Genomic DNA, 23,867 nt, shown 5'->3' on the forward strand with positions numbered 1-23,867 from the left:
ATCCATAAACCAAGGAACAATTGGGTGTACGGCTATGTGGAGAAAGTGACAGCATGTTGGTTACAATAGCTGTGAAAGAGTGAGTGAGACTCTGGTGGAGGCTGAGAGGACAGAGGGTCCTGCCTTGTGCCTGTTTGCACAGCTCTGACCACAGACATAGAGAGAGTGGTTTCGTGGAGTAGTATTAGCTCTTGATTATTTGCGTTAACCGGTGTTCAGATTTACTGCCAGGGTAATGCGATCTGACTGGTAGTTAAGCGCTAGCAGTGACTCCGGTAAGGAAAACCTGGAGAGAGTTCCTATCCCCTCTCCCTCTCTCTGAGCTGGGCCAATAAAAACCAAAAAAACAAAAAAAAAACTCATAGGCCCTGCTCCAGCATCTCTCGCTCTCTCACACACCCTCTTTCTGTCTCTCACAATCTCTCTCTCTCTCTCTCTCTCTCTCTCTCTCTCTCTCTCTCTCTCTCTCTCTCTCTCTCTCTCTCTCTCTCTCTCTCTCTCTCTCTCTCTCTCTCGCTCTCTCTCTCTCTCCCCATCTATCCCTATTGAGAAGACATTTGGAAACAATCACTACTGTGTTTTAAGGAGAGCCCCCTCCCTCCAAGCACCCCTAGATAAGGTATCTATGAGCCTTTCTCTGTGCCCCTGCACAAGGAATTCATCACCTCTGTTTCCTTTACGTCGCTTGGGGGTCCCCTCATTCTCACTCCTGTCTGTGTAGAGCGCAGGGGTCAGTTTGTGTGTGTGTGTGTGTTTTCCTGGATCTTTAGCATTCAACGGGTTTGGCTTCTTAGTGACTCCAAGAATACATCCCCCATCCAATAAAGTCGTGCTAGTCTATGGGTTTGCAAGAAGAAAAAAAAGAATACTCTTTCACTGTGTTCATGTGGAGAAGTACTCACAGCTGATGAGGTGCCTTTGATTCAAGCACTCGTATCCCAGATGGGATTTTGTAACTCTCCAGTATTCTGTCCAACCAATTCAAACTGTCTGCCATGAGATACAATATTATCACCACGCTAACTAGACCACCCCACACATGTGCAAAAAAGAGTGGAGAAAAATAACTACGTATGCAACATTTCTCTCGGAATTTTAATCAGGGCTTCCTGTCTGTCAACAACATTGAGATGCATAGCTCTCAAGTCTTATTATGAAACCCATGTTCTAGCAATGTGACATGACATCTCCCATTTTGTCCTCTCACACTCTTCAGAATGTTGCCTAATAAAGCAAAAGAAATTGGCTTTGACTGCGACTTTGATGGGTACTCGGTCAGTATGCATCAACACCAGGCAAGAAGAGTATCCAGAGTGCTGTAACCACTGCTGATAGAGGATAGACATTTTCTTACAAGGCTGTATAGAATTTATATCCCTCCAATGAATCAATATACCTGCTATATAAAGCCAACCAGCAGAGCCTTTAGATCTGTGGCTGTCTAGACACTTGTCATCATCTTATTGAGTTTTCCCAGCGCGGATTTCCTATTTCTAATCAGCATCCCCTGCGTAAAGTCACTGTGCTGTGTGAACCATCCACCCATTTGGCAGATGTTTGTCCGGACAGATTGAGACATCTACAAGGATCAGGTCTCCCACCGGCACCACCACCAAGCCCTCAGGCTTTTCTCACAGGTGAACTCATTCTTTCTCATCTCCACTTCTCCCCCCCACACCCTCCGCCACCCAAACAAGGTCCCGCCATTCTCGTCCGATCTAATATGTCCTGTGACCTTTGCCCCACTCGGATGGACCCCTGGTCAGAACCTCCTTCACCTAGTATTGTGCTGCCGGCAGCTACACCTTTCTACGGCACGGCCCCTGCTAATGCCTGCCTATTGTCCTTCAGAAATTCCCTCTGACTTTGTTCAGTTAGTTAACCTAGCTTCCCCTCCCTGCTGGGAACCCAAAGACAGAAAAAAAAGAATGGGGGGGAGGAGGAGGAGGAGGGAAAGGACGTGAAGGAGAGAGAAGAGGACAGAGGGGGTGAAATCTCAAATGCAGGTGGAATCTCAAATTGTTTTTACATTTTTTTTGCCCCCCCCCCCCCCCCAGTTTTTCCATTCTCCAAAGGTAAGCAACCAAAAAAAGTGAGAGAAAATGAAAAAGTGGGAGACATGGACTCCTGGACTGGAAATGCTCTTACACTTTTTTTTGTTTCACATTCTTCCTTTCTGAATGTACCTCAATTCTTTTTTTTAAGCCCTTTACACAAGATTATAATGTCAACAAAAACAGAGACAACACCACCAACACCAACCACCTTCTGGCTAAACCAGCACCTCCAAACAAGACAGATTAGTCTGCAGAAAGGGATTACCAATCAACTGAGAGACAAGGAGATGGACCCCCAACTTGTTTTGTTGTTTGAGTTTTCAATGGTCCCCACTCCTTCCTCACTACACTGGATGGGGAGCTCCTCTTTCTACCAGAGGCCAGGAGGAGTCAATGGCAGACACACAGACAGACATGGCTGCATGCATGGCTCAAACTGTTCAATAGGAGGGCAAGGAAGCACACTCCAACCCCCGTGAAGAAAGCTGGGGGCTCAGCAGGACACGCGTGACTTACATACCAGTGCCAGGATCAGTTCATTTCCATCATTTCAAAATGTAAAAGTGTACAATTTCTGGTTCTCTAAAGATGGAGCATGCATGCTCATTAATCTAACCTTTTCTAACCAACCTACACATTTTTTTACAGTATTTAAATTTTGAACAAAGCCAATTTTGCGCTTCATCTCAGTTGAGGGTGAATTCACACTCGCTCTCAAAACACTACAAACAATCAGCGCTGCCTGTGGAAATGGATTCCTCTTAAACATGGCTGATCTGAACTTTTCTATGTGTAGTATGACATCAGGGCCACCATAACTGGATGTACTTGAAACTGGGTTACCAGATGCAGTTAATTCCAACGCAGGACAAGCCATTAACATTGTGCAGAATAATATGGGACAATGCAGGGCAGATTTATGATGTCCACTGTTTATGGGTTACCAATGTAAAAAGGTACAGAGAACTTATCTTAGAGATAAGAGACAACTTGGAAAGTGTACCAGGCTTAATTAGACATATTTATATCCCACTCGCACTCACACACCTGCCTACTAGTCAGCGCACAACAAAATAAAATGTACTTGAATAACAGATTAGAAAACAACTGGCTTTAGGCATGACCAATGGTAAATAATGAGAATGGTCTTTGACTTTGAGCCTTTATGGTGTTGTTTGACTGTAGAGCAAATTCATTTATGACCAACTGAACTCCAGGACATAAGAAAGCACAGATGTCTAAGCAGAGAATGGATTATTATTGCTGGATAATGATCAGACCTGATTGTTCAAAGTTGAAAGTGTGAAATTTTTCCCTTTTTTTTTTAGATTTTGTTTTGTTGGTATTTTCCACCTTTATTTGCTAGCAATAGTCAAGAGAGAGACAAGAAAGGCAGGGGAGAGATAGGGGATGACATGAAGTAAAGGGCCTGGGCCGGATTCGAACCCGGGCCGCTGCAGTAAGGACTCAGCCTTATGTGGTACCACTCTACCAGGTGAGCCACCAGGGTGCCTCCAGTTTTGTTATTTTTGTCTCAAAATGCAACACGTCATCTCAATATGTTGGGCGCATGACAATGGGTCAAAATGCTGAGCAGTACAAACTGAAGCTGGTTGCCTGGCCCCCCTAGACTGGAGCTGAAGCTAACTGGTTGTTTAGGCCCAGAGCTGGGCCAGGGGCTGTAAGCCCAGTAAGAGGATCATTGTGGCGGCAATGGGCCCAACAAAAAGTGACAGTATGATGAGGCAGTGCTGAGCACTAACTTGATTAAGTCTTTTTTCAAAAAACAAAAAAAATGGAGTTGTCTTCCTTGGCATCAGCACAAGTGAAAAACAAATTCAAATTCAAATGGCTTTATTGGTATGACATAACAATGTACATATAAAAAAAACAATACTATACCGACCTTGACCTCTAGACCATAACACGCCCAGGTCTGGTCTGGCCTTAGGGCTGGTACAAGCAGTCCATAACATGGAGTAAGCCTAGGCTCATTCCCTCCATTGAATCCAACACAAACCTAACCCAGGCTCCAGCACAATCTCTTCAATCCCCAACCCCAGGTGTTGTCTTAGCCCTCAAACCCTGCCCCCATGCTTAGGCCCTTGTCTGTAGATAGAGTCATGCAAAACGCAGCTAAGCTGTCATTACAATTAGTGGTGCGATGACAAAGACAACATAATTAAATGTCTGTTTCTTAGAGCAGCTCTCTTAAGAGACAAAATGCAGGCATATACAATCCTCTGTTCTGAACCCACCTAAACACATGGTGACACAGTACCCTTTGCTCACTATCTGTTCACGCACCACAGTATTTAGCAGCTTTTATTGTATTCTTTACAATTCATTAACTGCCAGTGAAACCCCAGAGGATGCTGTGAACTGTTCAGTCATCATTACACACATTATCCCAGCAGCAACCTGGCGCTCTTCTCATGAGAGAAAACGGGTCCTGGGATGATGTCAGCACAGCCATTATGTTCAGGGGACACAATGCATTGACATCCTCCATTCACATTACCTTAGCAAAAGAAAGTAGCAAAGGCAGTTTTTTGAACGTCTAAAAACTGCATGTTGTTCTTGTTGTGTGCGTGTGTGTGCATGTGTGTGTGTATGTTTGTATGTGTGGGCAGTGAAAATGGGAATATGTGTGTCCATTGAGAGGTACGTGAGTGACAGAGAGGTTCATCCCTTGCGCCTGGCTTTCTAAGCACTGCTGTGGGCAGAGCCATCTCCCCTGACAGTGGATGGGATGTGGTAGGGGCCCAGGGATTAGGGGCCTTTTAGTCTGAACTGAGAGTGGCTTTTTCTCCTTGTGACAGAGAGTGGTGACAGCCCGTCAGTACATAGGAGACCTGGGGACAGTCAGTCAGAGACATCTGCATTCATGTGGGACAGCGGCTTATCCCTGCACCAAAAAAAAAAGAAGAAAAAAATCACGCCCTCTCGAAACGCCCTCCATACGTACTCTCACACGCTTTCTTACAACCTGCCTCAAACCCTGAGGTTCAGTGTATCTGTGCTTGTGACCCAACGTATGAAAGGCAAAAACTAACTGCACACTACTGCTGTTGTCTGAAAGCATTTTATATTCCTTTTTTTTTTAATTAGTTTCTTTCTGTTGGTGGGATTGAAAGTTTACAAGTATGTGAGCCATCATGAGTTGCAGAGGCTCATAAAACCATTCTAAACAATAAGAATATTTATGACTGAACATCGTGAACTCATCTTGCTCGTTGTCTATGAGCTCATTTAAATCATCAAGGGAGTCATTTTACAAAAACAACAACAACATGGAACTTTTCAATAAAATAAATGTCAAAAAGCGATTTCTGTGTGCAATTTAATTTTGTGTAATATCCTTACAACTATGATAGACAGACAGACATAAATGTACAGACAGATAGATAGATAGATAGATAGATAGATAGATAGATAGATAGATAGATAGATAGATAGATAGATAGATAGATAGATAGATAGATAGATAGATAGATAGATAGATAGATAGATAGATAGATAGATAGATAGATAGATAGATAGATATCCATCCTCCCATCCTCTCATGGCCGGTCTCTCAGGAGATTCAGGAGACAGGCAGAGCCAGGAAGGGCCCAGCCAAACCACCTAATCCTCCACACCCATTCAATGGCACTGCTAATCTCCTTCACCGCCTCCCACCACCACAGCAGCCACCACCAACACTGCCACCTCCATCTCCACCTCCGTCTCTCACTCGAGAGGTGCACAAAAGCCCTTAGAGCCCCCGTCCCGTCCCGCCCCGCACCACCACCCCACCCCTCCTCCTAACCCCTCAAGCACTCCGCCCATTGCGCCTCCAGCGGGAGGCACCTGGCCCTCTAAACCCAGCTCTAAACCTAGTCCCATAATCCCATGGGGCTGTGGGCGCGAGTGAGCCCAAAGGCTCATTGAGTGCTGGATAACTCTCTCCGGGACTCTCACTCTCTGCCTCATTGTTGCTGTTGCTGAGAAAGAGAACGGACAGAAAACGAGTTTGAATTTCAATGTGCCCAGCAACTCAGAAAGGGAGAGAGAGACAGCAGAATATGGACTCGCGGGCATCTATGCCTTAGAAGTGTTTTTGAGAAAGCTTTTAAAATACACATTCTTGTGAACAGTACAAGCAAGAAATAAAAATAAAAAATAAAAAAACAAGGGAAAAAACCATTAAGCTAGAAAATAAAATAAAATTTATGTTTTCCCTCGAAAATCGGTGAGTATGCCATGAACAGTGAAAGTACATTAATTCCAGTAAACCCAAACTGACATTTTACCCAAAACGATTCATCAAGTTTATCTTCTAAATTCATGATATGAACTATACACACATGTAAAGGGCTCTGGAGAATTGTTCAAATATAAATGTAAACCAATGGCATAATGAGATGCAGGTAGATATTAAGTAATCTATCTTTCCTCCCGGGCATCTTGACTACAACCTTGGTCCTTGCCCTTGCTGTTTCCCCTCCGTTGGTTTGTCTTCAACTGACTTAACCTGCACAAAACACATTAATCCTTCCACAAGGGTGATCGGCCCAATTCACTATCGAATTGGTTGCATTCAGGGTAAGATTCATGTAAAAATCTCAAACGCCGTTCAAACCAATTCATGCTAATCGTCCTAAAAATAATCAAGGTTTCGATTTACAACTGAAAACTCTCATAATGAAAGTAAATGGATCTGAAACCAAGGGGCACAGTTTGTTAGAAATTTAAAGCGGGGCATTTTAAGCAGATAAAGGCTCAATCAAGGGGACTCACGGACCCTTTTCTTCACTTTCAGGTCAAACATGTTTGACATCAAAATCATACAGGCGATATCTCAAAAGACACATGCACACACACATGCTCACACTGAGCAAAGACAGTAAAAACATTCTCACACACTCATATTTGCACACACACACACACACTCACACACACATACACACACACACACACTCATCAGCATGTATGCTCACACTGGGCAGGGAATGTTGGCACAGCACAGTCAGCACTTCAGTAGTGCCTTTTCCTCCATAGGTGAACGCCTGGACCTGACAGACCCCTCTGCTGCCTCTCCGCTTCTTATTTACTGAAGCTATCTTTCCCCATAATTCACCATTCCTGTATTCATAAAGCACTGTGGACCCAATAACTCATCCTTCCCCTTTATGAATATAGCTCCAAATTTATGGTGATGGTGCTGAGAAGTGGTGGCCTCCCTGGTGACAAACTTCCCCCAGTCTGTCACCGCTGGCCGGGGCCGCTCTGGGCCCTCCATCAAATGCTCCAGATGGGAGCACAGCTTTATCACTCCCTGGTCGGTGACATCACCTCGCTGCGCTACGCAGAATTGATGATGAAAGCAAACATATTTATCTTAACTCACATTTACCAAATCAATTTTATTTTTACAGACCCTCCATGAGCTTATTGGCATATTGACGGTTTGCAGTCGGCGGGTGGGAGTAGGGAGGTATGTCGGGGTGAGCGAGGGATGGGTGGGAGATGGTAAGGGGGTGGGCACGAGGTGGTGGTGTGCAGTGGGAGGACTTAATGGCGTTTACCATATTTAATGCGAAGGGATGTCATCTCTGAATATCCATTCTGAATAATGTGGCATTTCATCATAAATTCTTTACAACTTATTTACTTAATGGAAAGAGTTATGGCCTGCTGTCATGGTGGTAATTAAACATTGTGATACAGTGCTGCCTCACTTCGATCCCATCTCTCCCCTTGATCCCTCCACCACCACCACACACACCCACACACACACACACACACACACACACACACACACACACACACACACACACACACACACACACACACACACACACACACACACACACACGGACACACAGTCCCAGTTTTTCAGCTTTTAAATACATATTATTCAAGCCTGCCATAAATTACTGCCGGATTAAAATTCATGAAACCTTTTTTCCTTCTTTTTCCTCTATGGGAAAAAAAGAAAGAACAAAAAAAACCCCACAGAGCTTGTTCAACTGGCGGTAAATCTCTTTGGGAGGGACAGAGACTTTTTCAGTCATATTAAGACCCAGTGTTAGGAAAACGTAGGAAAAACAAGACAGAGTTTTACTTCACTGTTAGAGGAATTTATATGTCTCATACAGCAGTAGATAATGAAGGAGAAGTTGTTTCCTGGAGGAATGAAGTCCAGAGCATAAAGAAATTTATTGTCTGGTCTAAGCCAAAACCACAGAGTCAGAGATGATGGTCTAATGCTCTATGATGCAAGCCCAACCAGCACTAGTCCAAATCCAAAACTATTTATATGAGCTGAGTGTTGATATTTGACCAACACATTTTGAGTCAGCAAGCATTAAAATGGGATTAGGGGTTGTGGAGACTGGTGAGATGGAGAGCGCTGTCTCCAATTGTCTTTTGCATTTAAAACTCAGATTCTTCTCATTGTTTGTGAACTGCATGGTGTGTGCCAGTGTTAATGAGCTTGCTTCTGTCCTACAAAGGCACAAAGGCCTGTGAATGGGTCCAGAGGACTAAATCCTCACATCCAAATTAAAATCAGGCCAATATATCCCCCACCCCCTCTTGTGCGTTCAACTCAGTAAAACCAAACTAGCCTGACACTGACAAAGACCACACCGGACCTTTGACCTTGTCCTGTGACCCTGACTTCGATTTTGTATATCGGCTGACGAATATGTGATTGGTCAATGGCCGCATTGGGTCTCTAACCGGGATGGAGATGGGATTTATAGCTTTTCATTTTAATTGAGTTAAGAGCACAGACCTCAGTGCTTATTCAACAGAGCCAAGCTAACATTACATCACTGGGCAACAAATAGCATTGTGGTCACTAGGCTAAATCTGAACATGACGACATGGGAGGAAATACAGCAAGAGGAGTGATGTGAAATGTACTCTGAGGAAGTCCCCACACCCCTCACCTCCATTCCTTAGCAAAGGGTAGCTTTACATGCGAATTGAACATACATAGCATCTTTAATAGATAGGACAAGTTTCATTCCAAACCTACAACAAAAACTGTTTTGCGAATTTGTGAAAAGTTGATGTGTTAAAGAAACTAAGTTTTCAGCCTCATTTGTAGTGTTTGAACTTGTTTCCATTTTGGCAATATGCAGAAAACCAATTCTTATCCGTTTTTCCCACAAAGGAACAGTTTTAGGATAAGCTGAGGTTCTGCATATTTACTCCTTTTTTATTTTTGTCCTTACCTCCCAGCCTTGAGTGGGGTCTCTCAGAAAGGGGCTCTGCTCACCGACGTATGGTCCAAGACGATCACCAATCTCCAACTTCTTCCGGGACCAGATGCCCAGTCCACCACCTGGAACACCTGACTCCCGGAGTTCGAAGTCCAGGGGTAAAGGCAAATCCTCCTGGGGCATGTAGATGGTGCTGCGTCTGTAGGATGAAGGCTGCCTGGGTGAGGCGTCATCATCAGAGAGAGCTGGGGAGGGGGGGTCCTCTGCCAAGACCAGTGATGGCGTGGGATCTCCATCAGACACACACGCATCGTCCAAGATGTCAGATTGGTAGAGTGTGAACTCATCATCACCATCACCTGGGAGAGAGAGAAGAGGGTGGTTGATGTACTTGAGGTAAATGCACATCGATCATTTCATAATATGTTGGATTATACAATGTCATTTGAACAAATAGGAACCCAATCATGAAAATCAGTACTTTCCTTCAGTGACAATGAAAAACAACATCAGAAATATGACTATTTAACTCCACCTTAAGACCTTTTTGAATCCAAAAGGCCTCTTTGTATTCCTGGGTTTTACAATTATCCATCATGACTCACAATGAGTGAGCAGTGTATGGCTCAATGACCCTTCAAGTTCAAGTTCACTTAATTATCATAGAAATATAAAAGTACCATGTACCTTCCAATGCAATGAAATGCATGTGCCCTGGCTCTCTCAGCCCTTAAAACTATATATATATATACATCCATCCATTTTCCAAACAGCTTATCCTGCTCTCAGGGTCGCGGGGATGCTGGAGCCTATCCCCGCAGATATGTATATATATGAAATAATAAATAATAACAAAAACAAATCAGAAATCCCACAAAATAATATAGAACTAAAAGTTATGTAAGGTGCCTACTGTTCACTATTTTGACCACTTGGGGGTTAAAAACTGTCTGTGAGGCAGCTGATCCGAGCGCTGATGCTCTGTAAGCATTGTCCTGAGGGAAGGAGGGAGAACAGACCACATGCTGGGTAGATGGTGTCCCCCATGATACTTAGGGCCTTCCTTCTGCAACGGGTGGCGTAAATGTCCTGGCTGTGGCAGTGCTGTATCCATTTCTACTATCCTTCTCAGTTGTTTGTGGTCCTGTTCAGTCAGGTTGCCAAACCACACCAGTATGCTTCCAGTAAGGATGCTGTCTATGGTAGTCGGATAAAAATTGACCAGGGTTTTTGTTGACATTCTTAATTTTTTTTAAGACATCTCAGAAAGTATAGTCTCTGCTGTGCCTTCTTAGTGACACAGCTGGTGTTTAGAGACTAGGAGAGGGAGTCTGAGATCTGAATGCCTGAAAATCTGAAGTTCGTCAAAATTTCAACAGGGACATCATTGATGTAAACTGGTGTCTGAACTGTTTTGGACTTCCTAAATTCAACAACTATCTCCTTTGCTTTCTCAACATTTAGGGAGAGGTTGTTATCTTGTCACCATATGGATAGGTCCCTCACCTTCCTATAGGCATCTTCATGGTTTTTAGTTATCAGTCCAAATACTGTGGTGTCATCTGCAAATGTCACTGTGCTGTTATGATATTTGGCAACACAGTCATGTGTGAACATGACATATTATTTGGTGCAATTAGCATATGGGCCCTTCTGGTTCTAAGTCATTCTAACTCTTATGTCACCTCAACAGCCTGAAAAGTGAACACTCAGTAGAGACGCCAACTGTTACTAGACACACAAATGCAGTCACAGCCAAAAATGTCAAAAACTTTTTTTTAACTTGAACCATGAAATTATGGACATATTTGTTTACATGTTAATTAAAGATTTGTTCATATCTATACTTTTTTTTCTTTTCAAAAAACAGTCTTGGAGCATAAGAAGGAAAGAAGAAGAATGATGTTTTTGGGTTGTAGCAACAAATGATGCTATTAGTTGACAGAACCCTGACCTTGTTCAAGCTTTTTTGGCGCAATGTTAAGAGTTGGATAGCATAGAAAGACCACTTCCCTCTAGTGTCATGTGAAAACCTCATAGCAATGTTGAGGCATTTATTTTTCTTCATTTTTGATTTGCTATGAGCTCTTCTCAGGGAAATAGGGAAAGCCAAAGAAATGTCAATTCACATAAAAAAGTTAAAAAAAAAGTCAGTTAGAATTAGCTGTTGATAACTAAAAGGAGGCTTTTGCATATACAAGTTTTTCATCTGACATCAGCATCTTGGTTTGTTTGCCTTTTGGTTGGGTTGATGCTAGGGCAGGCTGCCAGGGTCCACTCAGCATTGTGCTGTTGTTCTAACGGTTATATATTTCCCTTTCCTGAATCCTTCAGTACTGTACAGTGTGAAAACAGGAGGAAATGGCACTCATTGGGGTTAATTGTGAAGACAGTATAACAGGACACTGATGCATGACCTTTGACCCCACAGCGAGTTTCTTCAGAGAGGAACGCTCGTGGCTTGTAGGGCCTGCTGTTGAAGTTGAGCTTGGATCATTCACACTGCTGACATAGCCTACAGGTGTAGCAGAGTCCTCCTGCCTGGAGTTTTATAACCTCAATAAAATCCACCCTTTTGCAATGTAGAAAGAAAACACGAACAATCAGAGAAAGAAGCTGATAGACAGCCAGACAGGGAAGAAGAAGGTTCAGCAGACTGGGTCAAAACCTAGTATATGGCTGGAGCGTGTATGGTCAATGTTTGAAATTGTGGCCCCAATTTGTTACGATAGTCAGTGGTAATGTCAATAATGCGAATTCCTGGTTATTAAATTTTCATCATCTATTTTCTGTAGTGGTCCCAGTAATATTTAATAATAATTATAATAAATTAAACTTATATAGCGCTTTTCTAATACTCAAAGTCGCTTTACAATAAACGGGGTGAAACAAGACGACAGATAGACATAACACAGACATACTGGGGTGGATGGGAAGGGGGGCTACGAGAGGGAGAAGCGGCAGCCACACACGACGCCAGCAGTACTCTCCGATTTGGGCAGATACAAAAAGGAAAGAAAAACAATCATCATAAATCACATAAATCACAGATGAAGTCTGAAGAGGTGAGTCCTGACCAATGACCTGAATGTGGGCAGCCTACACCAGTGTCCGATGCGCTTGGGGAGGGAGTTGGGGAGGGAGTTGAGGGAGGGGGCAGGTCGAGTGCTCAGTCCCCAGCCTGCCCCAGACCAGGGGTGGACGAGAGGACGCGGGGGGCACGAAAAGGCAATGGAGAAAAGGTGTGTCTTGAGACGGGATTGGAAGAGTGGGAGGGATTCTGAGTAATCAAAACCGTCGACTTCTTGTTCAAGTAGTAATGTACAGTCTTCGGTTCTAGTCTCTATTCGGCATGTTGATCTTGATGTTAAGCTAGCGCTAGGCTAACGCAAAGCTGGGAAGTTAGCGTGTTATGTTTTCAGGTTTATTTAACAAGAAATCCGTGTTAGGTGCTATTTCATTTACTCACAATGTTCTTCTTTTTCAAAACGCAGGCACAGCAGTCGTAATTGTTGGTTTATCTGTCTTTTTTTGTGGTATAAATTATAGCGTCGGAGCTCACCACAAATTAAAAGCACAGGTCGCCATCTTGAATCGACCAGTAAGGCTCTTACCTGCCAGTGCCAGCCTGTCAACCCGCCGGTGCGTCCCTGGGCTTGTCTTCATTCGGCTCCGTGCCAGATGAAGGAACCCGATCTTTTTCAACGTATTTGTTAATTAATTATGCTGATGACCAAGTGGTAAAAGGCAGCTATCACTAAGGTCCACTAGATGGTGATGTTAATCCCCTATCGTGTAGGAATCGCACGATCCGTTGGATAATCGCGTGACGTAACAGAAATATTCATAGACATCCATCTGAGGAGGAAGGTGCAGTCCCATCGGTTGCGCTAGTATGTTATAAAGGATCGTGGCAGCACGTGCTGGTGGTGTCACGGAGTAGGTTTATTGCCAAGGGTTTCCTAGTTGAAAGCCAAACATGAGTTGACTTTACTTAAGTGTCATTTTACATTTAAAGATGTTAAGTGTATAAATGAGCCAGTTGAGATTGACCATTTGGTTGTTTATTTTCAAATGCTTAAATGTTGAATTTTGTCCATGCACACAAACAAGATTGAAAAATGTGTAGCATTTTCCATTCATTGTAATGCATTATTCACCAAATATTTTCATGGAAAGATTGCTATTTCAGTTTTGTGATGCTATGTATAATTGTGAATGGTGGATTAATGTGACATTATCTGTGATGTTTTGTATAGGACAGAGAACCACTGCTGTTTTTATGCACAAGTATTTTATTTTGAGATAGAGATTTTTTGTTAATTTACATCCTTGAAATTTCCAAATTTCAGATATCCAACTTCTGACACAAAATTATGTAGCCTGCTGACGTAAGAATCCAGACAGGATACAGAAAAAACTATCTTTGGGCTCTTCAATCTGGACTACTTTATTATATGAAAGTAGCATTAATGATTTGGAAAATTCAAGGGTGTAAATTAAACAAAAATCTATATATCAAAATAAAATACTAGTGCATAAAAACAGCAGAGGTTCTCTGTCCTATACAAAACATCATAGAGAGTATCAAATTAATCCATCCATCCATCCATCCATCCATTATCCAAACCACTTATCCTGCTCTCAGGGTCGCAGGGATGCTGGAGCCTATCCACCATTCACAAATATACAAGGAGCACTACCCTCCTCCCAAAGGAGGGGGGTAGTGTAACGACCACGGATGTGTAGACTCGCTAGCCCTTGGCTAAAGAGTCCGACTGGTTAGCGCAGTTGCCCGTGGTCTAGGATACCCGGGTTTGATTCCCAGCTGCCCCCTGAATTCGCTACATTGGTGTCAGAAGTGGGATGATCAGACCGTGAGGCCATCAGAAGTGCGTGTGCCCAGAGGCGTGAGGGAGGTGGTATGCTGAAGCTTCCCGAAGGAGGGGGGTAATGTAACGATCACGGATGTGTAGACTCGCTAGCCCTTGGCTAAGGGGTCGGACCCTTTAGTTGACTGGTTAACACAGTCGCCTGTGGTGCGGGCGACACGAGTTTGCTTCCCAGCTGCCCCTGAAACCGCTACACAACTTTTAGAAATGCTTGAATTTCCCCATAGACACGTGACTGTGTCTATGGGGAAAATGAATCGGATTTTTTTTCCTCTGGAAACCAAGCCCCTACCCCACTGATAGAACTCAAATCTCCTCTATAAACCAAGCCAATAGTCACCCAATATAAAAGCTTACGAGCCAGGTGATGACTAAAACTGACAATGACATAGAGAGACAGTCAAAGCCGGAAGTGATCCGCAGGAAGCTGCCACTCACCCAGTGAGCGTCTGTAACAGGCTGTGTCTAACACAGGCTGACAGGCTGGGGGGGGGCGAAGGGGTCCCGCTAATGAGGCCCCACTGCCCATCCCTGGACCACATTCCTGAGGGGCTGGCAGTGTGACACTGTACTGCTGTGCCGTCAGTTGTCCAGCCTTTGATCCGCTTGCATATACACACACAGTCAAGGAAACTTGCAAAGACACGGATACACAAACATAGGCACACATATACGCAACGCACACATACAGACCTACAAGCACCAAATGCTTTGCTCACTGGCCATCACATAATTCCTTTTTAAAGTGGCAGTAGACAACTTCTTTTGATTTAACTTAATATTACGACGTAAATGTTGATTGCACAGCGTAATGGCTATAGAATGACACTATCGGCGTTTAGAATGGTTCCCTATAAGCCTCGCTTTCACTATGCAATTCTGTCTGCCACCGGGTGCGATCTCGCAGAGTAATGAACGCTCGATTTATGGCATAAAGGAAGTGTGTCAACCGAAGTGGCAGTGGAAGCTCTACCCGGCAAGAGAAAAAGAACCCCGTAGATGGAGGAGCCAAAGAATGTGAAGAAGGAGAGTGATTAAAAACAGAGGTAAAACAAGAGTGAACCTCAGTCGGGCATACACTCGATGTAGCGAGCTCCAGTGCTGTATCGAACTCTGTTTCTCCGTCGAAATCTGTTTCCCCCTAGCCAGATGAAATCGTTTGCATGGAAACAGGTTAGCTATCAATTACGATTAGGTCAAGGTAAGGTTAGGTTAATTTTAGGGTATGGTTGAAGTTAACGTTAGGTTTAGGTTGAAGTTAGGTTAATGTTAATCAAGCGTCCCGGTGCTGCGTCGAACTCTGGCTAAAGGAAACAGATCTCAAAGGGGAAACAAGAGTTTGACAAAACACTAGGGACTTGGGAGGGTTCAAAACTGTAGAATGACTCGCATGGAGGCAGTCTTAGCGTCTAGGCTTAACATTTAATAATCATTGCAGGGGAACTCACGTACAGTGTACAGGCATGTAGCTGTGTGTATAATGCCGCCACTAGGCTGTATGATCACATGACTACTCTGTAAGTATGGAATGCAGGTCAGTACAAACATAATGCTACAAGGTTATCTACATCTTTCTTTATGTAGCCGGGTGGTAAAGAACCGATCTTTCTTCCTGCTGTGAAACGTAATTTTGTACTGCCTCTAAGAGATTAAGCTCGACTCAGGCTTATAACGTCACGCGCGTCGCCTAGTTTCAGTCAGAGCAAGGACGGGGTGAAGTATGGTGGACAGATGCATAGCAGTCTGCATCGGGGTAAATATTTTACATTTTACATTCAACCTATAGAAATAATGTTCATATCCAGTACCTAAGATCTCAAAAATGTAAATTTACGAGTTATTAGAGTGAGATGGAGTATTAATTTGCACGGATGGTTCTGAATTGCGTAGTATGCATAACCGCGTGTTCGGATTTTATTATTTGCATCTACTGATACTTCTAAAACTGCGCGTTACCCGCGCTTAGCACTTCGATATTTTGTGCATATTATTTTGTAGAGATTCGGTATTTTATTTCGGTATTCTCCTACTGATACTGTGAGGTTGTTGAACCAACTACTGTGAAGGTTTGACTAGGTAGCCAGTTTTGCTGTAGCTGTTCTTGGCTAGCCACGCTGAGGAGGCCATCTTGAAACGTGGCTGCAAGTGAGTGGCGTTATGCACTAGTTCACATAAATTACTTAATACTACTGCTGTTTAATGTTAATTTAGTTAACATTGAATGTTTTCTTTTGTATTTTGGTTTTATTTACAGAAGCCCACTACTGTATTTCATTTGGGGTATAATTTGTATTTTATTTTCATGCGATCGGGATTTTATTTTGAACTTAACTGATATTTCAGTTAATGTTGAACAGTGTTGTAACCCAGCGAAAGAGCCATTACTAATGTCATTCATTGTGAATATTTGTATGGCATGGAATTTTATAAACAGCATAAGTGAATCCTTCTATTCTCCTATCGACCGCTATACTCTTATTGAAGTGAGGCAGCATTCAGAATAAAAAAAAACCCGAAATAGAATTTTGTGTTGTCCGGTGAGCTCATTAACCTAAGGACCCATCACATTTTGGTACCAGGAGTGGGGTGTCTGAATGTTAGGAGTTTAGTTTTAGTTTTATTTTGAATGAAATACAGTAGTGGTGAAGACAGGTTCTGCGGAGAGTTTGCCTGGCTTCGTGGAGGTTCATTGGATAGACTGACGAGAAGTGTTGGTGATCAGCCTGCTGGACCAGAGGACCACACTACAGCAGCATTTTGGGGAGGTTTGGAGAGTCACAAGCCCAGCTGCATCCAGTGTCAAACCGGTGCTGAGTTATTGTCGTCCAGGGACTGTTTCCAGCTGAACCACAGTGTATCCTTCCTCCTGCATGAATAGCGCACTGATAAAAGACTGAACTTTTTGAACTGTGCCTATCGTGAACATTCACAATGTCTGTTGATGGTGATGACATTTCTGTATCTGTAATGGGAGAGGGTGATGCTGACAATAGTATGGATGAGATTCAGCAGCAACTTCAAGACCTCGGTAGGAAGTATAGTGAGGCTATGGCGGCCATATCCGATTTGAGTAGTCATTCAACCAGATCGTATGTGTATGTACCCAGGGAACGCCACCTTAACCCATTTAGTGGTGATGTGAGTACAGATGGGAGAGAAGTTGATGAGTTCGTGGAGGAGGTAGAGAGGGTGTTAAGGGCTAGAGATCAAACCCCAGCGGAACAGTTAGACTATGTAATATCTCTTTTAAGAGGGCCAGCCTTGGAAGAGGTGAGGTTTCAGATGGGGGTTGAGCCCAAGCAACCAGCAGACTTATTCACGTACTTAAGAGAAGCATTTAGAGAAAAGCGAAGTACTGCCCAGTTATTACACACATTCTATGGCCGTAAGCAAGGTGAAGACCTTCGTACCTACTCACATGCACTGTCACAGATACTGAGTTGTATAAGGAAGTTGTCACCAAATGCAATTCCTAATGAACAGGTTGTCATTAGAGATCAGTTCATTGAAGGTGTTCGAGATGCAAGTCTTAGAAGGGAACTTCGTAAACTTGTGAGAGAAAAGCCCCGGTCAACTCTCGTCGAGGTGAGAGATGAAGCTATTAACTGGTCCCTGGAGGATCCAAAAACTGGTGTGGTAAAGCTAGTCAAGAATAAACATGTAACATCTGAAGCTGTAGCTGATACCCAGTGCTCTGCTGTTAATGTTCCAACCAGGCGCACTGTTACTTTAGAAGATGTGCTTCAAGTAGTGGCTGAGCAGGGAAAGACCATAGGTGAAGGCTGTGAAGGAACTCACTGGTGACAGATGTAAAACCGAGCAACCAGCTGTTAGACCTAGAACACAGCCTAGGTTTTACGGAAGATGGTCAGCCGATTTGTTTTAAGTGCAATGGGGTGGGGCACATTGCTAGAAAGTGTGTGCAGAGCCATAAAGCGCATCCTGGTGAATCATCCTACAACGCCTGCTATTCAGGGAAACTCCAGCCCTCGGTTGCCGTGAGCCAGGCAATGCGGGGGCAGCCCAGAGGCTCAATCAATGACCCTACATGCACCAGACTACTTGAACGCGCAGTCGGTAAATGCCCTGTCGTTCAACTAAAGATTGGAGGTGTTGTGGCCTCATGCTTATTAGATGCAGGAAGCCAAGTGAGCACTATTTCTGAAAGTTTCTTTAGAGAACACCTGTGTCGGGAGGATGGGGATATGCTCTCTACTTCTGGTTGGCTTAAAATCACGGCAGCTAATGGTTTAGATATACCATATCTAGGGTACCTGGAGTTAGATGTTGGAACCCTGGGAGTGATGCTCCCGGAATGTGGTTTTTTGGTGATAAAGGGACCTCCGGATTCTCCAAATATGCCAGGCCTCATAGGAATGAATATTATTAGTCGATGTCGGCAGCTAGTACAGGGTGAGTTTGAAGCTACTTTAGGTGGAGAGTTACAGTCAGATTGGAGAGAGGCGTTCCAGCAGATGCAAAGGGCTACCATCATGGGCAAAATGACCGTTGCTAGAGTAGCTGGAAAGGACACTGTACACATACCTGCCTCATCGGTAGCTACAATAATGGCAAAAGGGTTAGCACCTAGATCAGAGAAAGGTGCCCGCAGCATGCTGTTAGAACCCATGAACACACGGCTACCTCATGAGATGATAGCTGTTCCTGCTCTTGTGTCGTCACAGGGCCAGTCCTTCCCAGTGCAGGTGGTGAATTTCTCACCAGAAGAAATCTGGTTACAACCAAGAACCCGGTTAGGTACTTTGTCGGAGGTAGAGTGTGTCCATACTAACCAGGCTTGTGAGGTCAAGTTTCAGCGGATCTCTGCTAGCATTGAGTGGATCACTGTTGATGAGAAAAGTGGTCCGCCAACTCAGGACAGGTCACAGCAGATCCTGGATAAATTAGACATAGGTGGTACTCCTGAGCAGAAAGTACCATTGTGTGATTTGCTGATGAGGTTTTCAGACATCTTTGCTATGAGTGATGAGGACCTTGGTTACACTGATACAGTTGAACACAAGATTAACTTAGTAGATGACATCCTGGTGACCCAGCCATACAGACGCATTCCCCCGACTCAGTACAATGAGGTTAGAGAGCACATCACTAAACTACTACAGAAGGGTGTGATAGAAGAAAGCACTTCTGCTTACACCTCACCTATTGTTGTAGTCAGGAAATCTGACAGCAGTCTCAGGCTATGGGTTGACTACAGAAGGCTAAATGCCAAGACTAACCGTGATGCTTTCTCATTGCCAAGAATAGATGAGAGCTTTGATGTGCTCCAGGGGGCTAAGTACTTCTCATCTATTGATTTAGCCAGTGCGTATCACCAGGTGGCAGTATGGGAGAGCGACCGACACAAAACCGCGTTCACGACTCCCTTTGGAATTTACCAATACACACGCATGCCGTTTGGTGTTTGTAATGGGCCATCCACCTTCCAACGCTGTATGCAGGCGACCATGAATGATTTGATTTTCCAGATTATGTTAGTATATCTAGATGACATTTTGGTGTACTCACCGGAACATCTACAGAGACTTGAAGTTGTCCTGCGAAGGTTGAAAGAGACCGGTCTCAAGGTAAAACTTGAAAAGTGTCATTTCCTGCAGGATGAGGTCTGTTTCCTAGGTCATCAGATATCTGCACAGGGAATCGGTACTGACCCTCGTAAAGTTGAAGCTGTAAGGAATTGGAAGGTCCCCAGTACAGTGAAAGAATTGAGATCCTTTCTGGGCTTCTGCAGTTATTACAGAAGGTTCATGGAGGGGTTCTTGAAGATTGCTGGTCTTTTGCATGATCTGGTCAATCAGTGTCTTCACGATGGTAGCCCTGCTAGAAACAACTGGGAATTTGAGTCATTATGGTCGGCTGAGTGTCAATTGTCTTTTGAGTCCCTTAAGGAGAAACTTAGTTCAGCCCCTATCCTAGGCTATGCAGATTTTACTCTTCCGTTCATCTTGGAGACAGATGCGAGTAGTTTGGGATTGGGTGTGGTCCTTTACCACTAGCAAAGTGAACATAAGAGGGTCATAGCATACGCCAGTAGGAGGTTGTGCAATGCTGAAAGGAATGACAGAAATTATAGCAGCATGAAGTTAGAACTACTTGCCCTCAAATGGGCTGTAGGACAAAAATTTCGGGGCTATCTCCTGGGGTCGAAGTTTGTTGTTTTCACGGACAATAATCCGTTGTGCCACCTGAAAACGGCTAAGCTCGGGGCAGTTGAGCAGAGATGGGCAGCTCAGTTGGCAGTTTTTGATTTTGAAGTGAGGTATCGCCCAGGGCGACGGAACGCAGTGGCCAATGCCCTCTCACGACAAACTCTAAACTGGTTAACTCTTCATCCTGACTGATTAGCAGGGGAGCCTGCTAATCAGTCAGGATGAAGAGTTTGACAACTGTGTGACCATTTGTAACCTCGTTCACAAGGGGACTGCTCTAGGCCTGGAATTAGTGATGACCAGTGTCAATTGTTGTAATGTAAGGCAGATCCGTGTCATGGAAGCATGTGTCGCTAGGGAGGCCAATACATTTCAAGGAAACACGCCTACTCTTCCTGGTTACACAAAAGCGGAACTTGGTACCTTTCAAGCCAATGACCCTACAATCAGTGAGTTCAGGAAGTTTTGGGATAGAGAGAGAGAGCCAAATGGCCATGAGAGGTCTGCTCTGTCTAAACTGGTTAAGGCACTTTTAAAACAGAGGAAGTATATCCAAGATATAAGTGGATTATTGTATCGTGTTGTCAGTGTCCCTCACCAAGGTGAATGTCAACAGTTGCTCTTGCCCTCCTGTTTGAAACAACCAGTGCTAGAGTGTCCATGATCATATGGGTCATCAGGGCATAGAGCGCACTATAAACCTGTTGAGACAAAGGTGTTTCTGGGTTAGAATGTATAATGATGTTGAGGAATGGATCAAGAAGTGTCCGAGGTATATATTGATTTAAGATGCCACAGCCTAAGATACAACCCCCTATGAAGTCGTTCATGGCTTCTAGACCATAGGAAGTTGTTGCAGTAGACTTTACTGTTCTTGAACCGTGCAAACACCACCACCAGCAACTTCTTTTCTATCTGCGCATATCTTTTCTCAGTCTCCGTCAAGGTGCACGAGGCATATGCTACGGGTTCGCCTCCCTGTAGGCAAGCTGCACCACGGCCATACTGTGATGCATCACAGGTGAGTGTGACGGGCTTTCTCATGTCGTAGTATTTCAGCACCGGAGGGCTTGATATGAGGACCTTCAGTCCGTTGAATGCATCTTCGTGTTCCTTTTCCCAACACCAGGCTACATCATATTGCAGCAGCTGGCGGAGTGGGGGCAGACAGTTCGCTGGAGTTAGGGATGAACTTTCCAAGGTATGTTGTCATTCTTACGAATCTCTGAAGAGCAGCCATGTCTTCAGGTGGGTATCTCAGCGATTGCTTTTATCTTTGCAGGGTCAGCTTTGAGTACCTGGTTTGTGAAGACGTGTCCCACGTAGCTCTCCTGTTTGAGTCTGAACCTGCATTTCACCGGATTCAGTCTGAGCTTCACTTTCCGAGCCCTGTTCAGGACCTTTTTGAGGTTGGCATCATGTTCCTCTACTCCGTTGCCGCCCGAGATGATACTAACGGCATTCTCAGGAATCTGAACCTCTCCAGGGGTGTGGTGAATGTTGTTCGGATGGAGGATTCTGTGTCTAGTGTGATTTGCCAGAATGAACTTTTTGCATCCAGCACTGAAAACACAGTCGCATCGGACATTTGTGCAGCCACCTCTTCGATCGTGCGCATAAGATGGTGAGAGCACATTAAAGCTTCATTCAAGTCACGTAGATCGATGCATATGCGAACGTTGTCAGTGTCCTTCTTGTGTGTGGCAACCATTGCAGAAACCCATTCTGTGGGCTCTGTCATGGGTGCGATGACTCCCAATGTCACCATCCAATCCAGCTCTTTTTTTACTTTGTCCTTCATCGCTATGGGGGATGCGCCTTGGTTGCCTCATGACAGGTCGGACATTTGGATTGACTTTCATTGAGTATGCTACTGGTAGTGAGCCAATATCATCATTGAACAGGTCAGCATATTCAGAGAATATTTTGTGTGAGAAGGTTGAATCTTTGCTGACCTCAACTTGATGTACATCGTTGTTTAGAGTGATTAAGTCCATGTTTAGGCAGTCTGGTAGGCCAAGTAGTGGTTGGACATTGTTTTTCACCACATGGAACTGCAGTGTGTGTGTCCGCGTCCTTGTTTGACAGTTGAGCAGCGCAGTGCCTTCTGTGTGGATTACGGTTCCACCATATGCGACTAGTTTGACTGTCTGTGTCTTGTCAATTTTCTCTGCCTGTTTCACGAAGTTGTAAGTGTCTGAGGAGATGACATTACACTTGGCCCCAGTGTCTACTTTTAGTTCCAGTGGTTTCCCATTTACTGTGACGGAGCAATAGATCTCCTTTTTGTTCTTTATGTTCTCCAGGTTGACAGTGTTGATTTCTCTAGTCACTAGTGATAGTCCAGCTACATGAAATGAGCCATCACTGCTGTCTGAGTCCTCCGCTGTGACCAGATGATTGACAGGTTTGTATGCACAGGGTTGTCTAGTGGACCTGCAGTACCTTTTGAAATGGTTAATAATAATAATAATAATGATAATAAATCAATCTTATATAGTGCTTTTCTAGTACTCAAAGTTGCTTTACAATAAATGGAGTGAAACAAGACGACAGATGAACATAACACAGACATACAGGGGTGGATGGGAAGGGGGGCTACGAGAGGGAGAAGCAGCAGCCACAGACGACGCCAGCAGTACTCTCCAACTTGGACAGATATAAAGGGAAAGAAAAACAAACATCATAAATCACAGATGCAGGTCAAGTGCTCAGTCCCCAGCCTTCCCCAGACCAGGGGTGTATGAGCGGACGGAGGGGCACGAGAAGGCAATGGAGAAAAGGTGTGTCTTGAGATGGGATTGGAAGAGTGAGAGGGATTCTGAGTCTCTAATGATTTGGGGAAGTGAGTTCCAGAGCCTGGGAGCTGTCCTGGAGAAGGCTCGGTCACCAAAGCTGCGGAGGCTGGACCTGGGGGCAGAGAGAAGGGAGGCTGAGGTGGATCTGAGGGACCGAGAGGGTTGGTAGGGGGAGAGGAGATCGGTGAAGTATGGGGGAGCCAGTTTGTGAAGGGCTTTATAAGTAAGAACCAGGATTTTGTAATTGATCCGGTGTGAGATGGGTAGCCAGTGGAGGTCTTTTAGTACTGGGGTGATGTGGTGCCAGGATTTGGTGAAAGTTAAAAGTTGGGCGGATGCTTTCTGGACCAATTGCAGCCTCTTGATAGAGCTAGCACTGATGTCATAGAGGAGTGAGTTGCAGTAATCAAGGCGGGAGGAGATGAAGGCATGGATCAGTATCTCCGCAGCGGGGCGTCTGAGAGAGGATCTTATTTTTGCAATGTTGCAAAGGTGGTAGAAGGAGGATTTGACCATTTGGTGGATATGTGTCTCAAGGGAGAGGGTGGGATCCAGGATCACACCAAGGTTGCGTGCCTGGGGGGAAGGGGAGACAGTAGTGCCATCGATGGTGAGTGCAAGGTTGTTGATTTGGTTGAGAGTGGACTTGGAGCCAATGAAGAGGAGTTCAGTTTTGTCAATGTTGAGTTTGAGAAGGTTTTGCTGCATCCAGACTTTAACTGCAGACAGACAG

The 23,867-nt window shown here is 44.4% G+C and overlaps 1 protein-coding gene across 1 annotated transcript in view; it reads right to left on the reverse strand.

The window, feature by feature from the left end:
• Positions 1-9,357, reverse strand: part of mecom (MDS1 and EVI1 complex locus) — a 112,788-nt gene extending 103,431 nt beyond the window's left edge. The window contains exon 1 of the mRNA XM_056283055.1: positions 9,287-9,357. The gene's annotated coding sequence lies outside the window, so the exon portion shown is untranslated. The remainder of the gene's footprint in view (positions 1-9,286) is intronic.
• Positions 9,358-23,867: the final 14,510 nt, after the last annotated feature.

This window comes from Lampris incognitus, chromosome 7, assembly GCF_029633865.1.
Source record: "Lampris incognitus isolate fLamInc1 chromosome 7, fLamInc1.hap2, whole genome shotgun sequence".
In the NCBI taxonomy this organism is placed as follows: domain Eukaryota; kingdom Metazoa; phylum Chordata; class Actinopteri; order Lampriformes; family Lampridae; genus Lampris; species Lampris incognitus.